The sequence below is a fragment of the Dreissena polymorpha genome, unplaced genomic scaffold, assembly GCF_020536995.1.
Source record: "Dreissena polymorpha isolate Duluth1 unplaced genomic scaffold, UMN_Dpol_1.0 chrUn002, whole genome shotgun sequence".
In the NCBI taxonomy this organism is placed as follows: Eukaryota; Metazoa; Mollusca; class Bivalvia; order Myida; family Dreissenidae; genus Dreissena; species Dreissena polymorpha.
Genome location: NW_026273316.1, coordinates 1091164 through 1110352, shown reverse-complemented (window position 1 = coordinate 1110352; position 19189 = coordinate 1091164). Strand labels below are relative to the sequence as shown.

Below are 19189 nucleotides of genomic sequence, written 5' to 3'. Positions count from 1 at the left end.
CCGAAGCTATAAAACTTCCGTTTGCATGTTTTGAAGTTCATTGATGCCGTGCTCTGAATTGCCAATACAGCACGTGGTTTCTGTAATGCAGGTTTAGTTTGATGAGTCAATATAAAGCAGTGATTGATCATTGTTTTGTTGAAAATTGCAGCCTCTTGCATCCTGTCATTGGAAAAAAGTATTTTTTGTTCCCGGAAGTCTGACCACAATTTGCCCCCAAAATGCCATGCTTTTCCAATAATCTCAATAAGATGGTTATACGGTGATTATGAATTCTGTAGTGCAGATTGAACATGTCAAGTTGTCGCTGAAAAACAATTATTGTACATTGCTTTGCTCATCTGTCGCGTATGTCATTATCATGAAAATGGCAAAAACAATCAAATTTAATGATGGACATCATATAGTTATGCAGGATAAATGTAATGCGTATGTCAATTGATAATGGTGAAAAAATTTTTATTTACAAACATCTCGTATTTATTGGAAATTTACACATTAAAGTATGTCAAGGAAATGAATGTTAGCTAACTGGAGTTCAGTCTTGTATAAAGTAAGAACAGTTCAGATCAGATTATCATTTGAAAAGACAAACATGAATTGACTTTTATATTAGCAGATCTTTGTATAATCAGATGCATATGCGTATTCTACTTTATTGTATTGTGCTTGTCACAATATACTGTTAACTTAAGTAAAAAAAAACATGGAACTTGAATGTGATATCATGTTGCAACAGTTTTTTTTTCTGATTTGGGGGAAAGGGCCTGGCCTTTGTTGAGGGAAAAATCGCGCGAAATGCTGAGTTTTGGGGAAAAATAAGGAATGTCCTTAATACTCAATTTAACATATTTTACTGTTTTTAAAAGAAATTCAAGGCAACTGATAATTTATTTATGCAATATTTTTCTATTTTCTACACTGAATCAAGTTAATTTATATAATTAAAGGTTCCCCAAAAAAGCTGAATATTTTTTTCTTTTTTTTTAGATACCATTGTTTTGGGGAAAATCTCTGTAAAAGGGGAAAAATAGGTCTTCTCAAAGATGGAGACAAAACCTGTTGCAAGATATTGAAAAGTACACATTAATTTAAGGTCAATATAAAATAAACTCAGTTTAATACATCAAAAACATAACAAGAACACTTAAGTGTATATATTTACATTTGTATATGTTTTCCAGGTAGTTTATTAAAAAAAATCATTTACTGTATTAAATTCATAACATTAAAAAGTAACATGTTAAAACTGTGTACTTAAAATTATATAGATTATTGCAAGTATAACGGGGTCTTTAAGGTTTTGGTAAATAAACACACTTTAAAAGGCTGTTGTTTCAGATTCGCAAATTTTTGTTTTATTGAGGAAACAGTACTACTGAACATTTACAGTACAGCCAACGCGGCACAAACATAATCCGCGGCTATGCCACGGCCAGATTATTAGTACGCGGCGGCCGAATCGTGTGTTCACGCGGCGTTTCGCCATGGCACTCGGCATAGATCCGCGCAACGACGCTGAGTCTGTATTAACTTCGCGTACTTTCGCGGAGTAAATCCGCCGCATACGTATGCGGCAGATCGAGTGAAAAGATATCCACTTACATGTACTTACATGTATGTGTAGCGTAAAAACCAAGATTTACGCTGGTTTCATAATTATTATTTTCACGTTTTAATAAGCGATATGACGCGTAACGGGCTTTAACAAATTATGGTTGAATTAATTACGCGCAACTGTTAATGTTTCGTTCGATTATCAAATTATCATTATTACATTTGAAATGCGAAACACACTTCAGAATTTAAATGCTAACGCGACCTTTGGCAAATTATAGCGTCAAATAAACAGTGCTAAAATATCCTTTGTTTCATAAAAAGCGCGCGAAAATTATGCAGACATGTAGAACGTCGTTTGGAAAGTGTGGGTGTATTTTGTGTTGTATAAATACATGAACATCACGTCAGGTGTTTGACGATTTAAACACCTGAAAATTATCAAGTGTTGCAACGGCAAACGATTGAATAATTTGGAGAGTTCTATTGTCGTTATATTTTGTGATTCTACATGGATTTCTTACATAAAGTATAAAATACATCCCTAATTGTGTGAGCACGGATGGCCGGGTGGTCAAAAGCGGTTGACTTTTACTCTGGGTCTCCAGGAGTCAGTGATTCGAGCCCAGTTGTGGGTTACTTTTTTTTCTTTTTTAATTGTATTCTTGTTTTTAACTTGATATTTTTAGATCCAATGTTTACATTTATAAATATAAAGTATTTAATGACAAACTTCAATACATACCAAAATCTGTGAAAATGCCCCTTTAACATGCATATGAAAAGGATATTATTAAGCAAAGATTGTCATAGTATTGATTGTAAGAAGAGATTTAAGCAGAACTTGTTTTATATGAATTAAAAAATGCTATCAAACATGCACATACAAACAATTGGGATACATGTTTACTGCTATTGATATTCATATAAATAACGTTAAAGTTTTCCCAAACTCATGGTTTATAGTGTTATTTTTTGCTAATCCAAAACGCACAGGCTGTAAAATATAATGCAAATCAAAATCGAGCTATTAAAATAAACTTTTTTTCTTGTATTACTGACTAGACAATCACATGTTTGCATAAAATACCTCAGAGAATGAAATCAGTGTTTTTTAACCTTTGGGAGAAAGGTGGCAAGTTCTTCCAGCAGGCTTTTATGATAATAAGGGAAAGGTGGCATGTATATAATTCAAGCGCGCTTAAATGATAATAAGGGAAAGGTGGCAAGTTATTCAAGCGCGCTTATATGATGATAATGGAAAGGTTGCAAGTTCTTCTGGCACCTGATTGTATAAACAGTTAAACCGGCGGTTAACCACATACCAGCGGTTAAAAGTCGGTAACATGTTGGTTACTGGTCGGTAAGCGTTGTATACAATTGGTTAGTTATACCGATCGGTTAAAACCCAGTTAAAACATACCTCGCTTCCCTAGGTGGGTAAGTACAAGTAACCGAGAGGTAACTTACACAAACTGGCCACGGCGTGACACTATAAAAGCTAACCATCGACGACCTTCACAATGTCGACGAGTAAACAACAAATTGCAGCAACTGACACTTTATTTGACTTAATTTACAGAGCAATACGATTTCAGACTTCGGACGACGAATTTAAGGACGCACAGAACGTGTTTCTTATATTCTGTTATGGGTATGCCGTGTGTGATCCGATGCATCAATGGCGCCCATGTTAAAATCATTTCTCCAAAAACAGGGAACAACAAAAGTACAAACAAAACACGTTCGAACTAGTATCTTACCTTTAATAATCCCTTAAAATCCACAAATAATCCATTTAATTCAATAATTGACAAGTTTGCATCCAGGGTCTTTGATAATTATTTTAGCATAGTTAAATATAGCAACCCCAGCTAATTTTTTATCAACATCTGTTTTTAAAGGCAATTGCATATTTGAAAAGAGCTCTATAAGAGCTTTTCAGAACAGTTTTTCTTTTTAAAATATCTTAAAAAATAAAAAAGTTATGGGAATTTGAATATTGCTAAAATGCGCACTAATTCTGAATTTTCTCCCTATATAAAGTGAACAAGGAAGCACGACATTCGCGGCACCGGAAATTCAAGTTCATACATTTTTACATAGTAAAATTGCCATAACTTTTTTATTTTTAGAGATATCTTCATGAAATTTGGAACATTTGTAGATCAATGTATACTCTGTTTATTAAAGTATTATAAACACTTTTAGTTATTAATACACACATGGTAATGATCAACATATTTAGGAAGCATATACATAATTTTATTAGAGACATAATTTTATTAGAGACATTATCTTTTTTTCGAAAGGCATCAGGCTAAAATATCTACAATTAACACATTTATGCACTCAAAAGCAATATTGGAATTACTTAAAATGGAAACCGGTTTTTAAAAGCAAATTCAACTAATTTAGTCTTAACTCTCTAATCAAATTTTCACAGGTGTTTGGGGGGGGGGGGGGCGGAATGTCTTTTCATCGTTTTGGGACGGGGACATGCACACATTCTATAACTTTCTAATCCTTGAAATAAATCTATGAATATTTCTTATATATGTTATATATGTTGTCTTTTGTTGGTGCCTCTTTCACATTCCATAACCATTCAAAATTCAAACAGTCGGGCACAAATCCAGCAGAAATTAGGAATTGTTTCTGAACCGTCTGAATGTCATCTCGTAGAGGCCATTTGTACTGGCCAAGTTTTCTGGTGGTAATCATGAATTTAACCACAAAGTTTTCTTTATCTTTAACTTCAAAATCCATACCAGGATACCAAGCATCCTGGTATGCAATTGCAACATATGCATTACAATTTAAAATTCTGCATTTAGATTCATCAAGTCTTTCACATTTTTTCGCCGGGCACTTTTCTTTAAATTGACAAGTTTTTTTTCTGGTCACATGTTCTTGAAACTTTGGTTTCGACATATTTTTCTGTTGATGCTTTGAATGAAGGGTTAAGATGACACAGTAAATTGAACAATACAGTTGAAATTTCCCCATTATTTCTATAAAAGTATTTATTTCAAGAATGAGTCCATTCTTCTGCCTGTTTATAGGCTACAAGGTTTCTGCCTTCTTCTAAAGAGAGGTTGTTATACCATTTTCATGACAGAATGGTCCTAGGTAGTCTGCCATTGACTTCCTAGATCTACTGAAAAAAAGGAAAGAAAAGTCAGACCTACATCATCAGTACATGTATAAATCATGTTAATATGCAACTTTTACAGTGCAAAAACATTCTCACAGGCCAGTGGGGATATGCACATTTGGACAATTTCTACAACGTCGAGGCAAATTTATCGATTTAATCATGTCAACGATTGTTTAGATACTTAAGAAAACTTATTTTCATACATATAATTTACGGATAAAAACACCTTTGAGGGCATTTCATAACAATAACACGGGGTTGGTTTTCCTACGATTCGATCGCACGAGCAAGTGCCCGTCCTTACATCGAAATTACATATTTGCACTGAAATAAATAATTAATTGAGTCAAAATCAAGGTTTCTAGAACTCACCTTTGTATTTAGAATAAAGTTGAACCACATGAAGATGTTTTCTATCGGTAACATGCTCAAAATCGTCGATAGAAAAACGTGTTTTCGATGCGTAATCAGTTAATCAAAATGGCGGTCAAAGGTGAAAAGCGAGGTCGCCGGGTGACCGGAGTAAATTTGAGTAAATTACTACGTTCGGCTTAAAATGCGGGAGGGTTCCTATTGTTTCCGACAAAAGATTTTTATATCAAATTAAACTTCAGAACATTCCCTACAATATGATATATGATGCATAGTTCGGAAATCAGTACTTTTTGTAAAAAATCGGCGACACTTTAGAGGACTATATCTTCGGTTCGGATGAACTTAAAAATTTGCATCAAAGTCATGAATGGAGGTCGTGAACTTTTCTAAATGGATTCGTCCATCTCATTAATATTCATAAAGTTTAAGTCACCCGCGAATAGGAACAAAGAGTACATGTGCCACGCGCCGAGTGCATGAAAGTTGATAATCACGCGCAACAGCGAAAAACCATAATATTTATTGTTTATTAACAGATAAAACTGGGTTATAGTGGGTAAAATACAAAAGTAAAACATGCATTTTGTAGAGAATTTTATTAGCTTTAAAATGAGACAAATTATAAAAATATGCATCTGCAAATGTAATTTTAATCCCCAAAATGCCACAGGCGGTGTAGACTTTTCAAAGTTTTCTAGATAAAATGTGGGATTATCGGAGATTAGCTGGGGTTGCTATTAAATAAAGTCCCTTAATTATGCCATCATATCATTATATTCAAATGAGAACTCAATAAACTTTCTTCTTCGTCACACGCTACATGTACGTCATGTACTCTATGTACATTACTGCTGTTTAAATGAACCAGAGCAGTTTATCAAATGTGTCCTGTTCTGAGAAAAATGGGCATAATGCATGTGCTTAAAGTGTCGTCCCATATTAGCCTGCGCAGTTTGCACAGGCCAATCAGGGACGACACTTTTCGCTTTTATGACATTTTTGTTAAAATGAAGTCCCTTCTTAGCAAAAATCAAATTTTGGCGGAAAGTGTCGTCCCTGATAAGCCTGTGCGAACTTAACAAGCTATAATTGGTGAACTCAGTTGCATTTGCAGATTTCTGCATACAAAGATATATTTCAACTTGAACAATGTTTTATTTGCCTATGGTAAATTCCCTTATTGTACAAAAAAGTAAGTAAGTTTATTGTAAACATAAGCCAAATTAGAAGAATAGTCTAGCATGTTACGACGACCATGTATAATTTTTATGTTACATCTAGAACAACTAGAAGAATAGACGTCTTTGTAAGCACTCTCTTGCAGTTTGGAGGCACCAGGAATTCTGCTAAATGATGCAAATCCCGACATCAATATCAATTTGTCCCTGGTCATTTTGATGAACTCATAGTTAAAATTTACACTTTTTTATGTCCCCCACTATAGTAGTGGGGGACATATTGTTTTTGCCCTGTCTGTTGGTCTGTTGGTCTGTCTGTTGGTCTGTCTGTTTGCGCCAACTTTAACATTTTGCAATAACTTTTGCTAAATTGAAGATAGCAACTTCATATTTTGCATGCATGTGTATCTCATGAAGCTGCACATTTTGAGTGGTGAAAGGTCAAGGTCATCCTTCAAGGTCAGAGGTCAAATATATGTGGCCAAAATCGCTCATTTTATGAATACTTTTGCAATATTGAAGATAGCAACTTGATATTTGGCATGCATGTGTATCTCATGGAGCGGCACATTTTGAGTGGTGAAAGGTCAAGGTCAAGGTCATCCTTCAAGGTCAGAGGTCAAATATATGTGGCCCAAATAGCTTATTTTATAAATTCTTTTGCAATATTAAAGATAGCAACGTGATGTTTGGCATGCATGTGCATCTCATGGAGCTGCACATTTTGAGTGGTGAAAGGTCAAGGTCATCCTTCAAGGTCAGAGGTCAAATATATGTGGCCCAAATCGCTTATTTTATGAATACTTTTGCAATATTGAAGAAAGCAACTTGATATTTGGCATGCATGTGTATCTCATGGAACTGCACATTTTGAGTGGTGAAAGGTCAAGGTCATCCTTCACAATGTCAAGGTCATCCTACAAGGTCAAACATCATATAGGGGGACATTGTGTTTCACAAACACATTTTGTTTATTGTGAATTCATTTGTAAATGAATTTGATAAAAAAAATACATGTCACTGTTTATAAGCGTGACACTTCGCGCGAAAATTACGTCATAAGAAAATGCATTGTGGGAATGTTTTGGTTAAAGTTACCGGTGGTTAAATTCCACTATGGGCGGTTAGGTTACTTTGCGGTATATCGTGTTTATACAATCGAGTTACCTTGAAGGTTACTATACCTGAATAACCGCAAACTTACCAAGGTTTGAATGTTACCGAGCGGTAACTTTAACCAGCGTTTATACAATCGGGTGCGGAAGGCTTTTATAATAATAAGGGAAAGGTGGCAAGTTGTTCCAGCAGGCATTTAAGATAAAAAGGGAAAGGTGGCAAGTTGTTCCAGCAGGCTTTTATAATAATAAGGGAAAGGTGGCTGCAAGTTGTTCCAGCAGGCATTAATGATAATAATGGAAAGGTGGCAAGTTCTTTCAGCAGGCATTTATAATAATAAGGGAAAGGTGGAAAGTTGTTTCAGCAGGCTTTTCTGATAATAAGGGAAAGGTGGAAAGTTCTTTCAGCAGGCTTTTCTGATAATAAGGGAAAGGTGGAAAGTTTTCATTATATTTTTGTTGATAAGCATGATTATACAGTGAAAAATCTTAATTATTTTATAACACTTTCATGCTTAAATTTTACTGGTCATTAGTTATTTATCAATGCTGTGCTAAGAGTGATGTAAATATTAAAAGTTGGTATTTCTTCAGCGATTTATTTGGCTCAATTGAATTGGGAAAAGTACGGGTACCATTCCAATTGGGAAAATCGTGCGCCAAAAACCCTGAAGTTTTGAAAATTCGCATCGTTAAGTTTTCATATTACTTTAAAATTGATAACTAAATGTTTTCAATATTATCTTTACTCAGTTTCAAGACATAGAGCAGTGACATACATGCCAGACGACCCGATCACGGCGGGACAGTCCCGCTTTTGGGCCCTTTGTCCCGGCGTCCCGATATGAGACGATTTGTCCCGACATTCGTAAAAAACGATGTAAGGTCTATAGGTCCCCAATAAAATTCGCTATTCAAGCTCTGTTTCGCTAACACTTACCACCGCTAATCCCTTTATTGCCCCCAATTAACAATCCGATTCTACTTCTCGTGTGTACCAGTGTTGTTTATGACACCTTATCAGCGATTAATCGGCTAATTATTGATTTCATCAGGCATTCACACCATGGTGGTCTTCAAGATAGTGGTCGCTTATTGCTATCGATAGTTGTATTATAATGAAATAAATGTTGAAAATGTGTTTGTTTTTGTCTTTGTTTGAAACGGTTTACAAAACAATTGTTTTGTAAAATTAATTCTACGTCATTAATGAGTCTTTTACATTCAATGTTTAGTTCATAAATAGCGGGATAATCCGAATGTGCAATATACCAAAATCGCAACAAACAGTCCAATAAGTGATACCCATCCTGTCTAGTGTAATTGGGTGTAATTGTAATAAAAACAACGAGGTGCTATGCATGACAGTTTGACTCTACTCCAATTTAGCTAAAAACAACGAGGTGCTATGCATGACAGTTTGACCCTACTCCAATTAAGCCGCGACAATTGACAAGTAAGTTTACTGTAACCCGTACTTTCAGTGTACTGGATAGCCTTCCCTGCGTTAATGTTTGCCATTGAAAGTAATATAATGAGTATTGCTGTCGTAATGTTCCAGATTTTGTACTCTAAAAAGATGAATATTATCTTCGTTGTTTGCTATTGTCTTATTTAATAAAACTGTTATTGTTATGTTTTAGATTTCATGCTTCATATCAGATGTTTTATGTCTTGAATAAAAGTATCAAGAGTTTTTGTTAGTACTATACTGACTACAGTAAAGGTGGAATGATAGATTGTTTTAGGTGTCCTGCTTTTTGGTCAAATGTTCCGACAATTTTTATGGAATGTCCCGCTTTGGACCTAAAAAATTCTGGCATGTATGAGCAGTGATTCATTTTGCTGTGCGTCCTGCGTGCCAGACGCATGTTTTTTTCTGGGGACGCATCATTCTCAAACATGTGCGTTTTCGGGACCCATTGTTTAAAAACTCTGATTTTCAACATCGTCAAAGTTGTACATGATACTGAGTACGATTTGTGGATATAAGCAAAACACATGTCAACACCGTTTTGAAAAGTAGAACGGAAGTCTTATTACTACATTCCTAGGAATGTAGTACGCATATTTTGACTGGTTGAAATATATCAATTATCCAATCAGTTACGGCGTTTTATTAAAAGTTAATTGGACGATTAATTTGCTGTCCCGGATGGTAAACAAAGAAAATGCGACCAAAAAAGCTTTTCGAAATTGATCCTGAACAATTTAAACTCGCTGTGTAGATATTTATCGATAACGCAGCCTCGATGTTTACTATGTGGTTTAAATATGAAGAATAAACGGCGGAAAACACAGTTTGCGTTCTTCTGTTGTGTGCTGAACACTTATACAGTAGACTCTCTGTAAACCGGATGGTCTCGGGACCGGCCTAATCGTCCGGTTTTCAGAGAGTTCCGGTTAACCAAGAGTTTTCATATTGCCGAAATATACACGGTATTCATTGTGTACAGAATAACATTTAAATAAAACAAACCGTATACATTTACATGTACCATGTGATAACTGTACGCAGGTCCTGATGATGTTAATTGCATTCTTAAAAAATGTGTTTTTAATTGATTAAAAGCAAATACAGATGGATGGATATTTAACAGTCATATTTCTAACAGTTTATCTGACAAACAAACAAACATCCATTTCAGCGTTAAAAACATGGCTATAAGATCTTTTAAAATACCCGAGAAGATCACAAGAAAGTGAACGTCGCAACGGCATGCATTAATTTCTTAATTAAATTGTTTATCATAGGCGATAATAAATAATTAATAAAACGATAGAGTCAATCACTTTTTGGTGTTACCGCACGTCTATTATAGACATTCACAGTTTGTTTACATTACTTAATCGGAATCCCATAGCGCGGTAACGACTTGACACCTTTATGGTTTGTTTAATCCGATTATCGATAATTGCGCGAGCAAAATGTGACAGCGCACTTGCTTTGCCGACTAGGTATTGTTATTTTCACGCCTCGGGCAGCTTGAGAATTTAGACCGTCCGGTATACTTAATGTATTTTACGTTGAAAATGACAAAATTTACGGAGATACCCGTTCGGTTTCCGGTTTTCAGAGAGTTCGGTTTATTCAACATTTTTTAACAAAGAAATAGAAGGAGAAAATACGGGACTGGCCCGACCGTCCGAAATCGGGAGAGTTCCGGTATTCCGATAGTCCGGTATTGGCAGAGTCTACTGTATTTATTTAGGAAAGCAATGTTATTATACTTTTCTGGATTAATTGAGCAGTGTTGGTGTTTCTTTAGTGACAATTAAAATTTGCAATTTCTGAAATAAATAGCATCTTTTATTTGTATACGGTACATACATAAAAGTGATACAGGTCGTACAGTATTCCGTCCTATGTTATGTAGAATGTAAGTACATATGACAACACAGACATCTGCTAATTATACTGCAGGATGTGAGAGGGGTTTTTCTATAAAGAATAAGGTCTTGACCAAATTCAGGAACAGGTTAACTGTAGGGAAAGAACGCAAACTCATGAGTGTGAAGTTGTGCAATTTTGCCCTGAATGAATTTGTGGTAAAAGCTCTCTCTGTTTGGAGATAAAACCAAGCGAGAAGGCTCAGATACACCTTAAATACAGTATGAGTGTAAATGTTACACTTAATCTGTAATGAAGTTGTAAAACTTTTGACCAAAAGAGAAATTGTATTTTGTCACACTGTTTGAAAGGGCTAATTTTGACCAAATAATTAATTTATAAACACTGGTCATCCAATTGATCAAAAGTCTAGTAAGTCCAAATTGTTAAAGATGTTAAAAGTTCTCTGTTTAAGATGTTGTATGTTTCACTGTTTAATATTAAAAGTAAAACAAATCAAGATTTCACTTGCTATAAACATATTTCTGTTTTTAGCTGTAAAATTGCAAAATTTAAAAGAGCCCCTAGCTAAGGTGTATCATGTAAAGTAGATTATTTGTAACGAATTTACAAAGACACAATCTGGGACCCATTGTTTTCAGTTTGGACCAATTGTTTAAAAATATGTGAGTCCCAGAGACTCATTTATGTAGATTTCAAAATGAATCACTGGTTACGTCCAAGACTGAGTTTATATCAAATAAAATTTGCAATCACCATTGTATTATATGAAAATTGTTGGAATATTGATGATACCTATCACACTAAGAATATAATTTCATGATGGATATGCCCTTTAGAAAACTTTTATCATTTTGACACCATAAACTATTTCAAATTATGCAAAGAGATAATTGATGAAAATAAATGAAAAATAAATCCGCGAGCAATACTTTTTACTCATGAATTAGGTAGTCATAAAGGCAGTGGCTGTTTACACGTACTTTGTTGTTGATGCATTATGTACACATGTTACCCTAGCAGTTCACAGGGTGTTAACCAGTCACTTACCTTTTAATAACATCGGTATAGAACACTAATGCGCTTTTTAGGCGTTGCTGATTTTTACCCTGCTTTTCATCTTTAATGACCATTAGATAAACATAACACCAGCAGATGTGATTGAATACATTCAAATATTTAATTGATTTATTTAATAGAGAAATCCCTTGAACTTTGGTCACATCATTTCGTCTGTGCACAGCGTAAAGCATGTTACACTGTTCAGTTTGAGGCATTTCGGACTACTCTCTGCATGTTGAAACGACATATACATACAAATTGTTGCCCAATTACAATTATGCGTTAAAATCCATCTTGCAGAATTTCAGGGTCTCTACTCGGTCACTAAATTGTCAGAAAAATACTTAATTGACTATCAATAAACGCATTGTTGATAGACAAGATGATCTAAAAACACTACTGAAATAGTGTCTAGATAATAGGGAAATCGTTTAATTATCTAAACACAGATGTTTGCTGTACTTGGTCAGCACCTCTGGAAATCGTTCCGGAACTTCTGAATAGGCTACCCTATTTTTTAAGTTTGCTTTTTTGAATTCAATGTTATATTGAAAAGCATTATGCTAAAATGTGCCATTTACAATGCCCAATTAGATCGTTAAAGACTCGCATCATGCAAAATTGGGTCGTATTCCATATGTGCCCATCATAGCTATAGCCCACCCAGCCTACGCATCTTGCAGTCTGGTCAGGAGATACATAATGAGACCATAACAACTTTGAGTGATTTTATAGGGGAAAGCGTCGCCTCTGACCAGACTGTGCAAGTGTGCGGGATGGGCTTGAGCTAGCCTGGCCAAAACGCCTTAGGCCCATTTTGCATGATGCGGCTATAAAAGTGTGATTTGAATGTATGACTATAATAACACACACTTCATGGGGTAAATATGCCAAATTGTCAAAGTACACAGTGGATGAATGTTTGTTTCCAATTTAATTTATTAGACATTTACATATTTAAATTTTATTTCAAAGTAAGCATTTTCGCCGAATATCTATTGTAAAGATATTTCTTGTTATATCTAGCTGTTTTTTTTTTATATTTTGTTTAAGCGATTATAAAGCAGAATCGCCTGATGACATCAAATTAATTTAACTGATGTATTTTGTTTTACGATCAATATAAGATCAATGAAAACAAAAACAAACGCAACAAAGCTAAAATAATCCAAATTTATTCATATTCCATACATTTTATGGCATTTGTAAGGTCTCTTCAAAACATGCTCTAAATCCATCAGCGTGCTAATAACGGTGATAATTGTTTATATTAAGAACTATAATCCCCCCAATTACTTCAACTCAATTAAATTGGTGTGTTTTGTTTAACTGTGAATTGAACAATGAAACAAAAAAAAACAAACATGAGAAAATAAAAAACATTATCAAATCGTACTTCAACTAAAATGATTCAAATGTATTCATATTTCATACATGTTATCATTCGTTTGGTTTTCTTAAGAAATTCCCCCAAAAAGTGCATAGTGAAGCAGAAAACTGCACAAGTGTAAAAACAGCAGTGTTATTGTCAATCGCAATAGATTCATCTTCCTTTGTTGTGATAACACCTGAATAAGGTTGCCTATGCAAATTGTTTTCGCTCTTACAGTTTAAATGCTATTGCATGGCAAACAGTGTGTAATTAAACAAGTTTGACATGGATTTTACGACAATTAAATAGTTCAATGAAGGTTTATCATTCAATGTTGCATTATTTGGACTTAATGTTACAATTCCATTGATAAGAGATTTTAAAGTAGAAATAATATAGCACGTTATTGCATCTTGTAAATGTTCGACAACTCAATTCATTGATTTTTATTCAGCGAAATTTGTTTTCTTGCCAACTGTCTTTCTTTTTATTCAGCATTGTATTTATGTTTCTTCTTTAAAAAATAATAATAATGTTTTAATAAAACTTAATCAGATGTGCTGCGTGACATTGGATAGCTTATGAGAAGGGTGATTATGTTGCGAAGCATTCTGTGCACACTAACTTTTCATAATTATGCTCTGTCAAAATTCAAGCATGAAAATAAACAGAGTGAATTACCTCAAAAGCAATAGCGCCACTGATAAATGCAATATTTATATGGCTCTTTAATATTCAAGGACACACAAAACACAAGTATTTTTATAAGCTTCATTTTTTTTCATTCTAAAGCTTCGCAATTTTACACCTGTCTCTATTTCTATATCCTTTATCCTTGATGTCCATGTATTACAGACATAGCAACATATGTGATTGAGATAAATGTTATTTGATTTCAGTTTTATACTTATATATAATAAACCTTTAATAAAACATTGAAATATATCAGTGGCTATGATAAGAACACTCCCCACACCCTCCCGAACAAAATCAGGTAGCAATATTGGTGACTTGATTTCAATAAGATGTTTTTATGCCCCAGGTAGGGTGGCATATAACACTACGCGACCCGTGATTTTTGCCGCGATTCTCGCATCACCCCAATCGATGCAACGTGACAAATCGTGGTGTTTCCGAGCGACAAGAAAATTTGGGTGATGTCTCGGCCACCGTCGCGCGATGTATCTCGCTGTTGCGCAATCAGCGCGAATCAGCGCGAATCAGCGCAAATCACCGCAACCGCCGTGATTCCCCTTTTTAAGCTATTTACATTGAGGGTTACACTACATTACATGTAACATATATGTATACACTTACATTATACATTGCAATAATAAAGCTTTTGTTGTTGTTGTATACAATGAGCGTATTAGCTAAAATACTCCTGTTCCGACATGAACTTGATGAAGTAATGTCGGAAGCTTTAACGGCTCCAAATTAATATAACAGCGCAGAATGATCATGCAATAATTATTGAACATAACATCTAAACATTATTTAACTAATTGCATTAGCAGAATGTTTATTAAAACTTACAATCAATTATATTCCAGGCCCAAATACACTACCACTGTTCAAATTCCATATTGTTGCCATATGCATGTAGCGTAGCTCTGTGTAAATTGAAAGTTGCATAGTGTTTCGTCATTGGTCGGTTATAAATACCTTGTTTCCCTATCATGGTATTTGATTTAGACGAAACTAATAATTTGGTAATTTACGACCAATATGATATATTAAGTTTTCCCTTTAAACTTTGATCTTACCGCGTGTGTTTTTTGATGTTATTAATTATGTTAATACTTATTTTTGCATTTCATTAAGAATTATAACGTGTAGCCCTTTTGTTAACAGTGATTAGCAAAATATTCAAGCCTTAAGGCACGGAAAATTGTTTAAGTAACACTTTCATTAAAAGTTTAAATGTAATCGGTAGATTACGTCTAATTATTTGGACTAAATTATGCTACACTTATTTATTTTTTGTTTCAGGCTCCAATGCGGATAACTCGTGTTACTCGCGTTACTTTCCGAGCTTTGTACATACATTCACAATGCTTGATAAGCCAGAAATCGGAAATACATTACTGTTCTATTTTTAAGTACTTGTTATTTTGATATCGTGTTATATAATATGTTGCTATTACATCATTGCCTATATATTAAAGCCATTAAACATTGTGTTTGTTTTGCTGGAGTATTTCAACGTAGCACTAAGCATTCGCAAAGTTCAATAAATATGATGATGTATAATGTACATGCATTTCCATGGGTTTTCACGTCCAAAACAAAAAAACCTCAATATTTAATTATTTATTGTGTACTGTCCAGCGGGTGATAAGTGTTTATTCTAGTGTCTAATTGGCACTCTTTGTACGTGTTCAAACTGTGAAAAGATGTGACAATCAAAGAAACAACAAGATGGCGCTGCCAATTAAGTGCGATAATGATCAAAGGGCATTGACAAAAAATAACAGTTTGTATAAATTTTTCTCAGATTGTCTCGCGTTTACTCAGATTGTCTCTCACAACAAAAAAACTATACAAGTCAAGGTATTATTATTGTTTACTTCTATCAGTAAAGATACGGATACGCTGTGTTTGATTTGATATGACTTATATCAAATTGTTGGCGATATAATTGTTTTAAAAATACCAAAGAAACATTTAACCGAAATCAACACAATTCAATGTTCTCTGCGCTACGCAGTTTGTTAAAAAAAATCAATACTTGTACACTCTATACCTTGACCTTGTACAATGCCGCATAATTTTCGCGCTCTTTTGTCGGGAAATATACATGATGGCTATATTGAAAGCATTTGTAAACGTCGTGTTAACATTAAAACATCGGAAGTGTGTTTCGGATGATAAATTATTATTCTTATTTGGGAATTTAACGGAACATTAATACTTATGGTATAATTGTTTTGAATTGTATATTAATTTGTTACAACGCTTTACGTGTCGAAAAAATGTTTTGATAATATTGTGCACAATTTCCAGGAGGAAAACGTTTTTTACATGAAGGCGTATGACGGAATAAAACGTTTTTTTGAAAGATCGTATTGCATTCGATCTAAATTTAAATACGCTCGTCCAATGAAAGCTGTGTTCCCCATTATGCACTATACTCTTTACACTTCTGAAAAATGGCGTATTCATATAGTTGTGTTAATGAAATTCTCAAACATATTTACCGACATAAATGTTTTAAGATTATTTTTTGTAAGTGATGTTGCAATTATGTTGGATTATTTGATAATTGTGAACATTAGAAAAGCGTTATTTATACAGTAATCGATACGATTCGGTTTATATGCATTATATGCATATGTCAAATCATCGATGTTAACGATATCCACTGCGATCACGGCAAATTGCGGCGAATCGCAGCGAATCACCACAACATTGAGGGGATTTAGCGCGAAGATTATCTTGCTCTCGTGCGACATCAGAGTGACGAGTCACATAAAATCGCGGTGATTTTACACCCAAAAAGCAAAATGCCTGCCTTGACTTCGCTATTTAGGCAAAAATCACGGGTCGCGTAGTGTAACAGTTGAACTGTCCGTCAGACAGCATGTCAGTATGTCAGTCTGTCTGTCCATCCGAAAAAAAACTTTAACATTGGCCATAACTTTGTAAATATTGAAGATAGCACCTTGATATTTGGCATGCATGTGTAACTCATGGAATTGCACATTTTGGGTGGAAAAATTTCAAGGTTTACATCATCCTTCAAGGTCTAGGGTCTAAAAAAAAGTCAAGGGAAGTAATAAGCTTTAAATGGACATGGTTATCTGACCTGCCAACGTATATATTTTTGTTAAATAAATCAAGGTGGCGCAGTAGGCGGCATTGTGTTGCTGACAAACACATTGTGGTAAAAGTGCAAGGTCATCCTTTATGGTCTACGGTAAAAAAAACAGATTTAAGGGAAGTAATAAGCTTTAAAAAGGGAGAAAATTATTCAATATTGAACATAGCCACTTTATATATTTGGCATACATGTGTATCTCATGGAGCTGCACATTTTGAGTGGTGAATCTACAGTCAAGGTAGTGGCTTTTAATTATTTGCTACTAAAAATAGAGATTTGTTACAGACAATTATTTTCAAGGGAAGTAATTTATATAATTATAAATCTCATATTATATATTTCCATACCAAGAATTGAAGTTCTTTTTACAGTTACTGTACAGATTTATTATTTTGATTATATATAATGATTGATTTTTTATAGTTGTTTTTTAAATGATAAAATTATAATTTATGATGTTCATTACATACCTGTGGACTTATGTCCATAGATACATTATCAACTCTGACTATGATCTCTTTTAAACCACAGGCCTTGGTTGTCAGTGATGTTTGACATGGTCATAATTGACTGTGAGACCCTTGATGGCTGAACAGGTATTAAGGCATTAATAATATGTAATCACTGAGTTGTGTTCAACTTTTTGAGTAATAATTAATTAGCTTATTATGTTTCTCTTTTGAAAACACAGTTGATGTACAGAGGACACTTTGGCAAGCAAGGGGCTTAAGCTTTTTATGCAAGAGTAATATAACTTAAGCCAGACGCTGGACATTCATGGACCTCCCTCCTGTCTAGGTAGAAGTGACAAATGTTGGAACAGTTATATAGTGACCAGCAGAAAGGTTACTCAAGCTAAACACTTGACACTATACTGGCCCCCTCCTGTGGAAGTGAAAGTGGTTGTGATAGTTATTTAGTGAGTAGCAGAAACGGAATTCAAGCCAAACACTGGACCTGTACTGACCTCCCTCCTGTTATGTTGGAAGTGAAAGTGGTTGTCTAATGAGCAGCAAAAATAAAATTCAAGCCATACACTGGACCTGAACTGACCTCCCTCCTGTTTAAGTGGAAGTGACTGTGCCTCGGATAGTTGTCAAGTCAAGAATCACCAGCCAAGTTGTGTCAGGTAAGATTACATTCATATCAATAACAGCCACAGCCTCAGTGGCATGCAGCCCAATCACAGATTGCGTGTTCAAGTGAGGTTCAAATGCTATTTTGGTCAGTTATTGTCTGGTGTCAAATGTTCCTTGTCATTTCAACTTAAATTGTTTGACATCTTAATTGAAGCGCCAGGAAAGAAGTTTAAAAAACTGGAAAAGTGTCAGTCCTAACCCAATAAAGAAAAAGTCCAGATTTGATACTGTGTGTATGTGTAAGATGTTATCAATTTGTGTTTAAAATTGTAATTTTAGACAATTATTCATTGCAGTCAATCTTAAGTTGTCAAGTCATTATCAAGCTTTTATGTATAACTTGTATCCATTAAGTACAATTATTTTAAATCAGGTCTTTTTCATAAATTTCATTTATTAACTTCTAACATTTAAGCATCAGCTCTATGGCATCATTCATGTCTTTAGTTCATGTCTAAAAGTATATGCAGTATGTACTTCAGTTTTATAAAGACATGAAAAACTTTAAAAATTCAATGAAGTGAATTTACTTATAATTCCTCCACAAACAGAGAAGTTTGGAACAATTTTTAATTTTGAGTTGTCTCTCTTGGACTTGCGTTACTGGTATTATATCTCACTTCCATTTCCAATGGTAAATGTTTGGTACAATTTTAAATTTTGAGTTGTCTTCCTTGGACTGTCATTACTCCAATATCTCACTTTCATTTACAATGGTAAAATAGTGTAGCCAATTCCTGAATAATGTGAATATGCCATAATGTTTGATTAATCTATATCCTGATCAGACTAGAATATTTTCATGTAATATAGACTGTAGCTGTATTCTCATGGTTTTCCATTGTGGTTCTTTCATGCTTACATTCCAGGTGTGTGTGTGAGATTAAAGATAGACACAAATAGTTAATATTACTCTTAAGAAGGATTGGCAGGAATGTTAAATACTGAGAACTAACTGATGCTAATGCTTTGTTCAAACGTGATCTACGTAAGTTGAAGTGGGGTTGTTATAAAAAATGAATGATCATAATCATGCATAATGTGTGTGTATTTTGA

The 19189-nt window shown here is 34.3% G+C and overlaps 2 protein-coding genes across 1 annotated transcript in view; both read left to right on the top strand.

The window, feature by feature from the left end:
* Nucleotides 1-19189, top strand: part of LOC127863178 (uncharacterized) — a 208560-nt gene that overhangs the window by 65517 nt on the left and 123854 nt on the right.
* Nucleotides 17581-19189, top strand: part of LOC127863184 (uncharacterized) — a 352983-nt gene continuing 351374 nt past the window's right edge. Inside the window, exon 1 of the mRNA XM_052402588.1 lies at nucleotides 17581-18123. The gene's annotated coding sequence lies outside the window, so the exon portion shown is untranslated. The remainder of the gene's footprint in view (nucleotides 18124-19189) is intronic.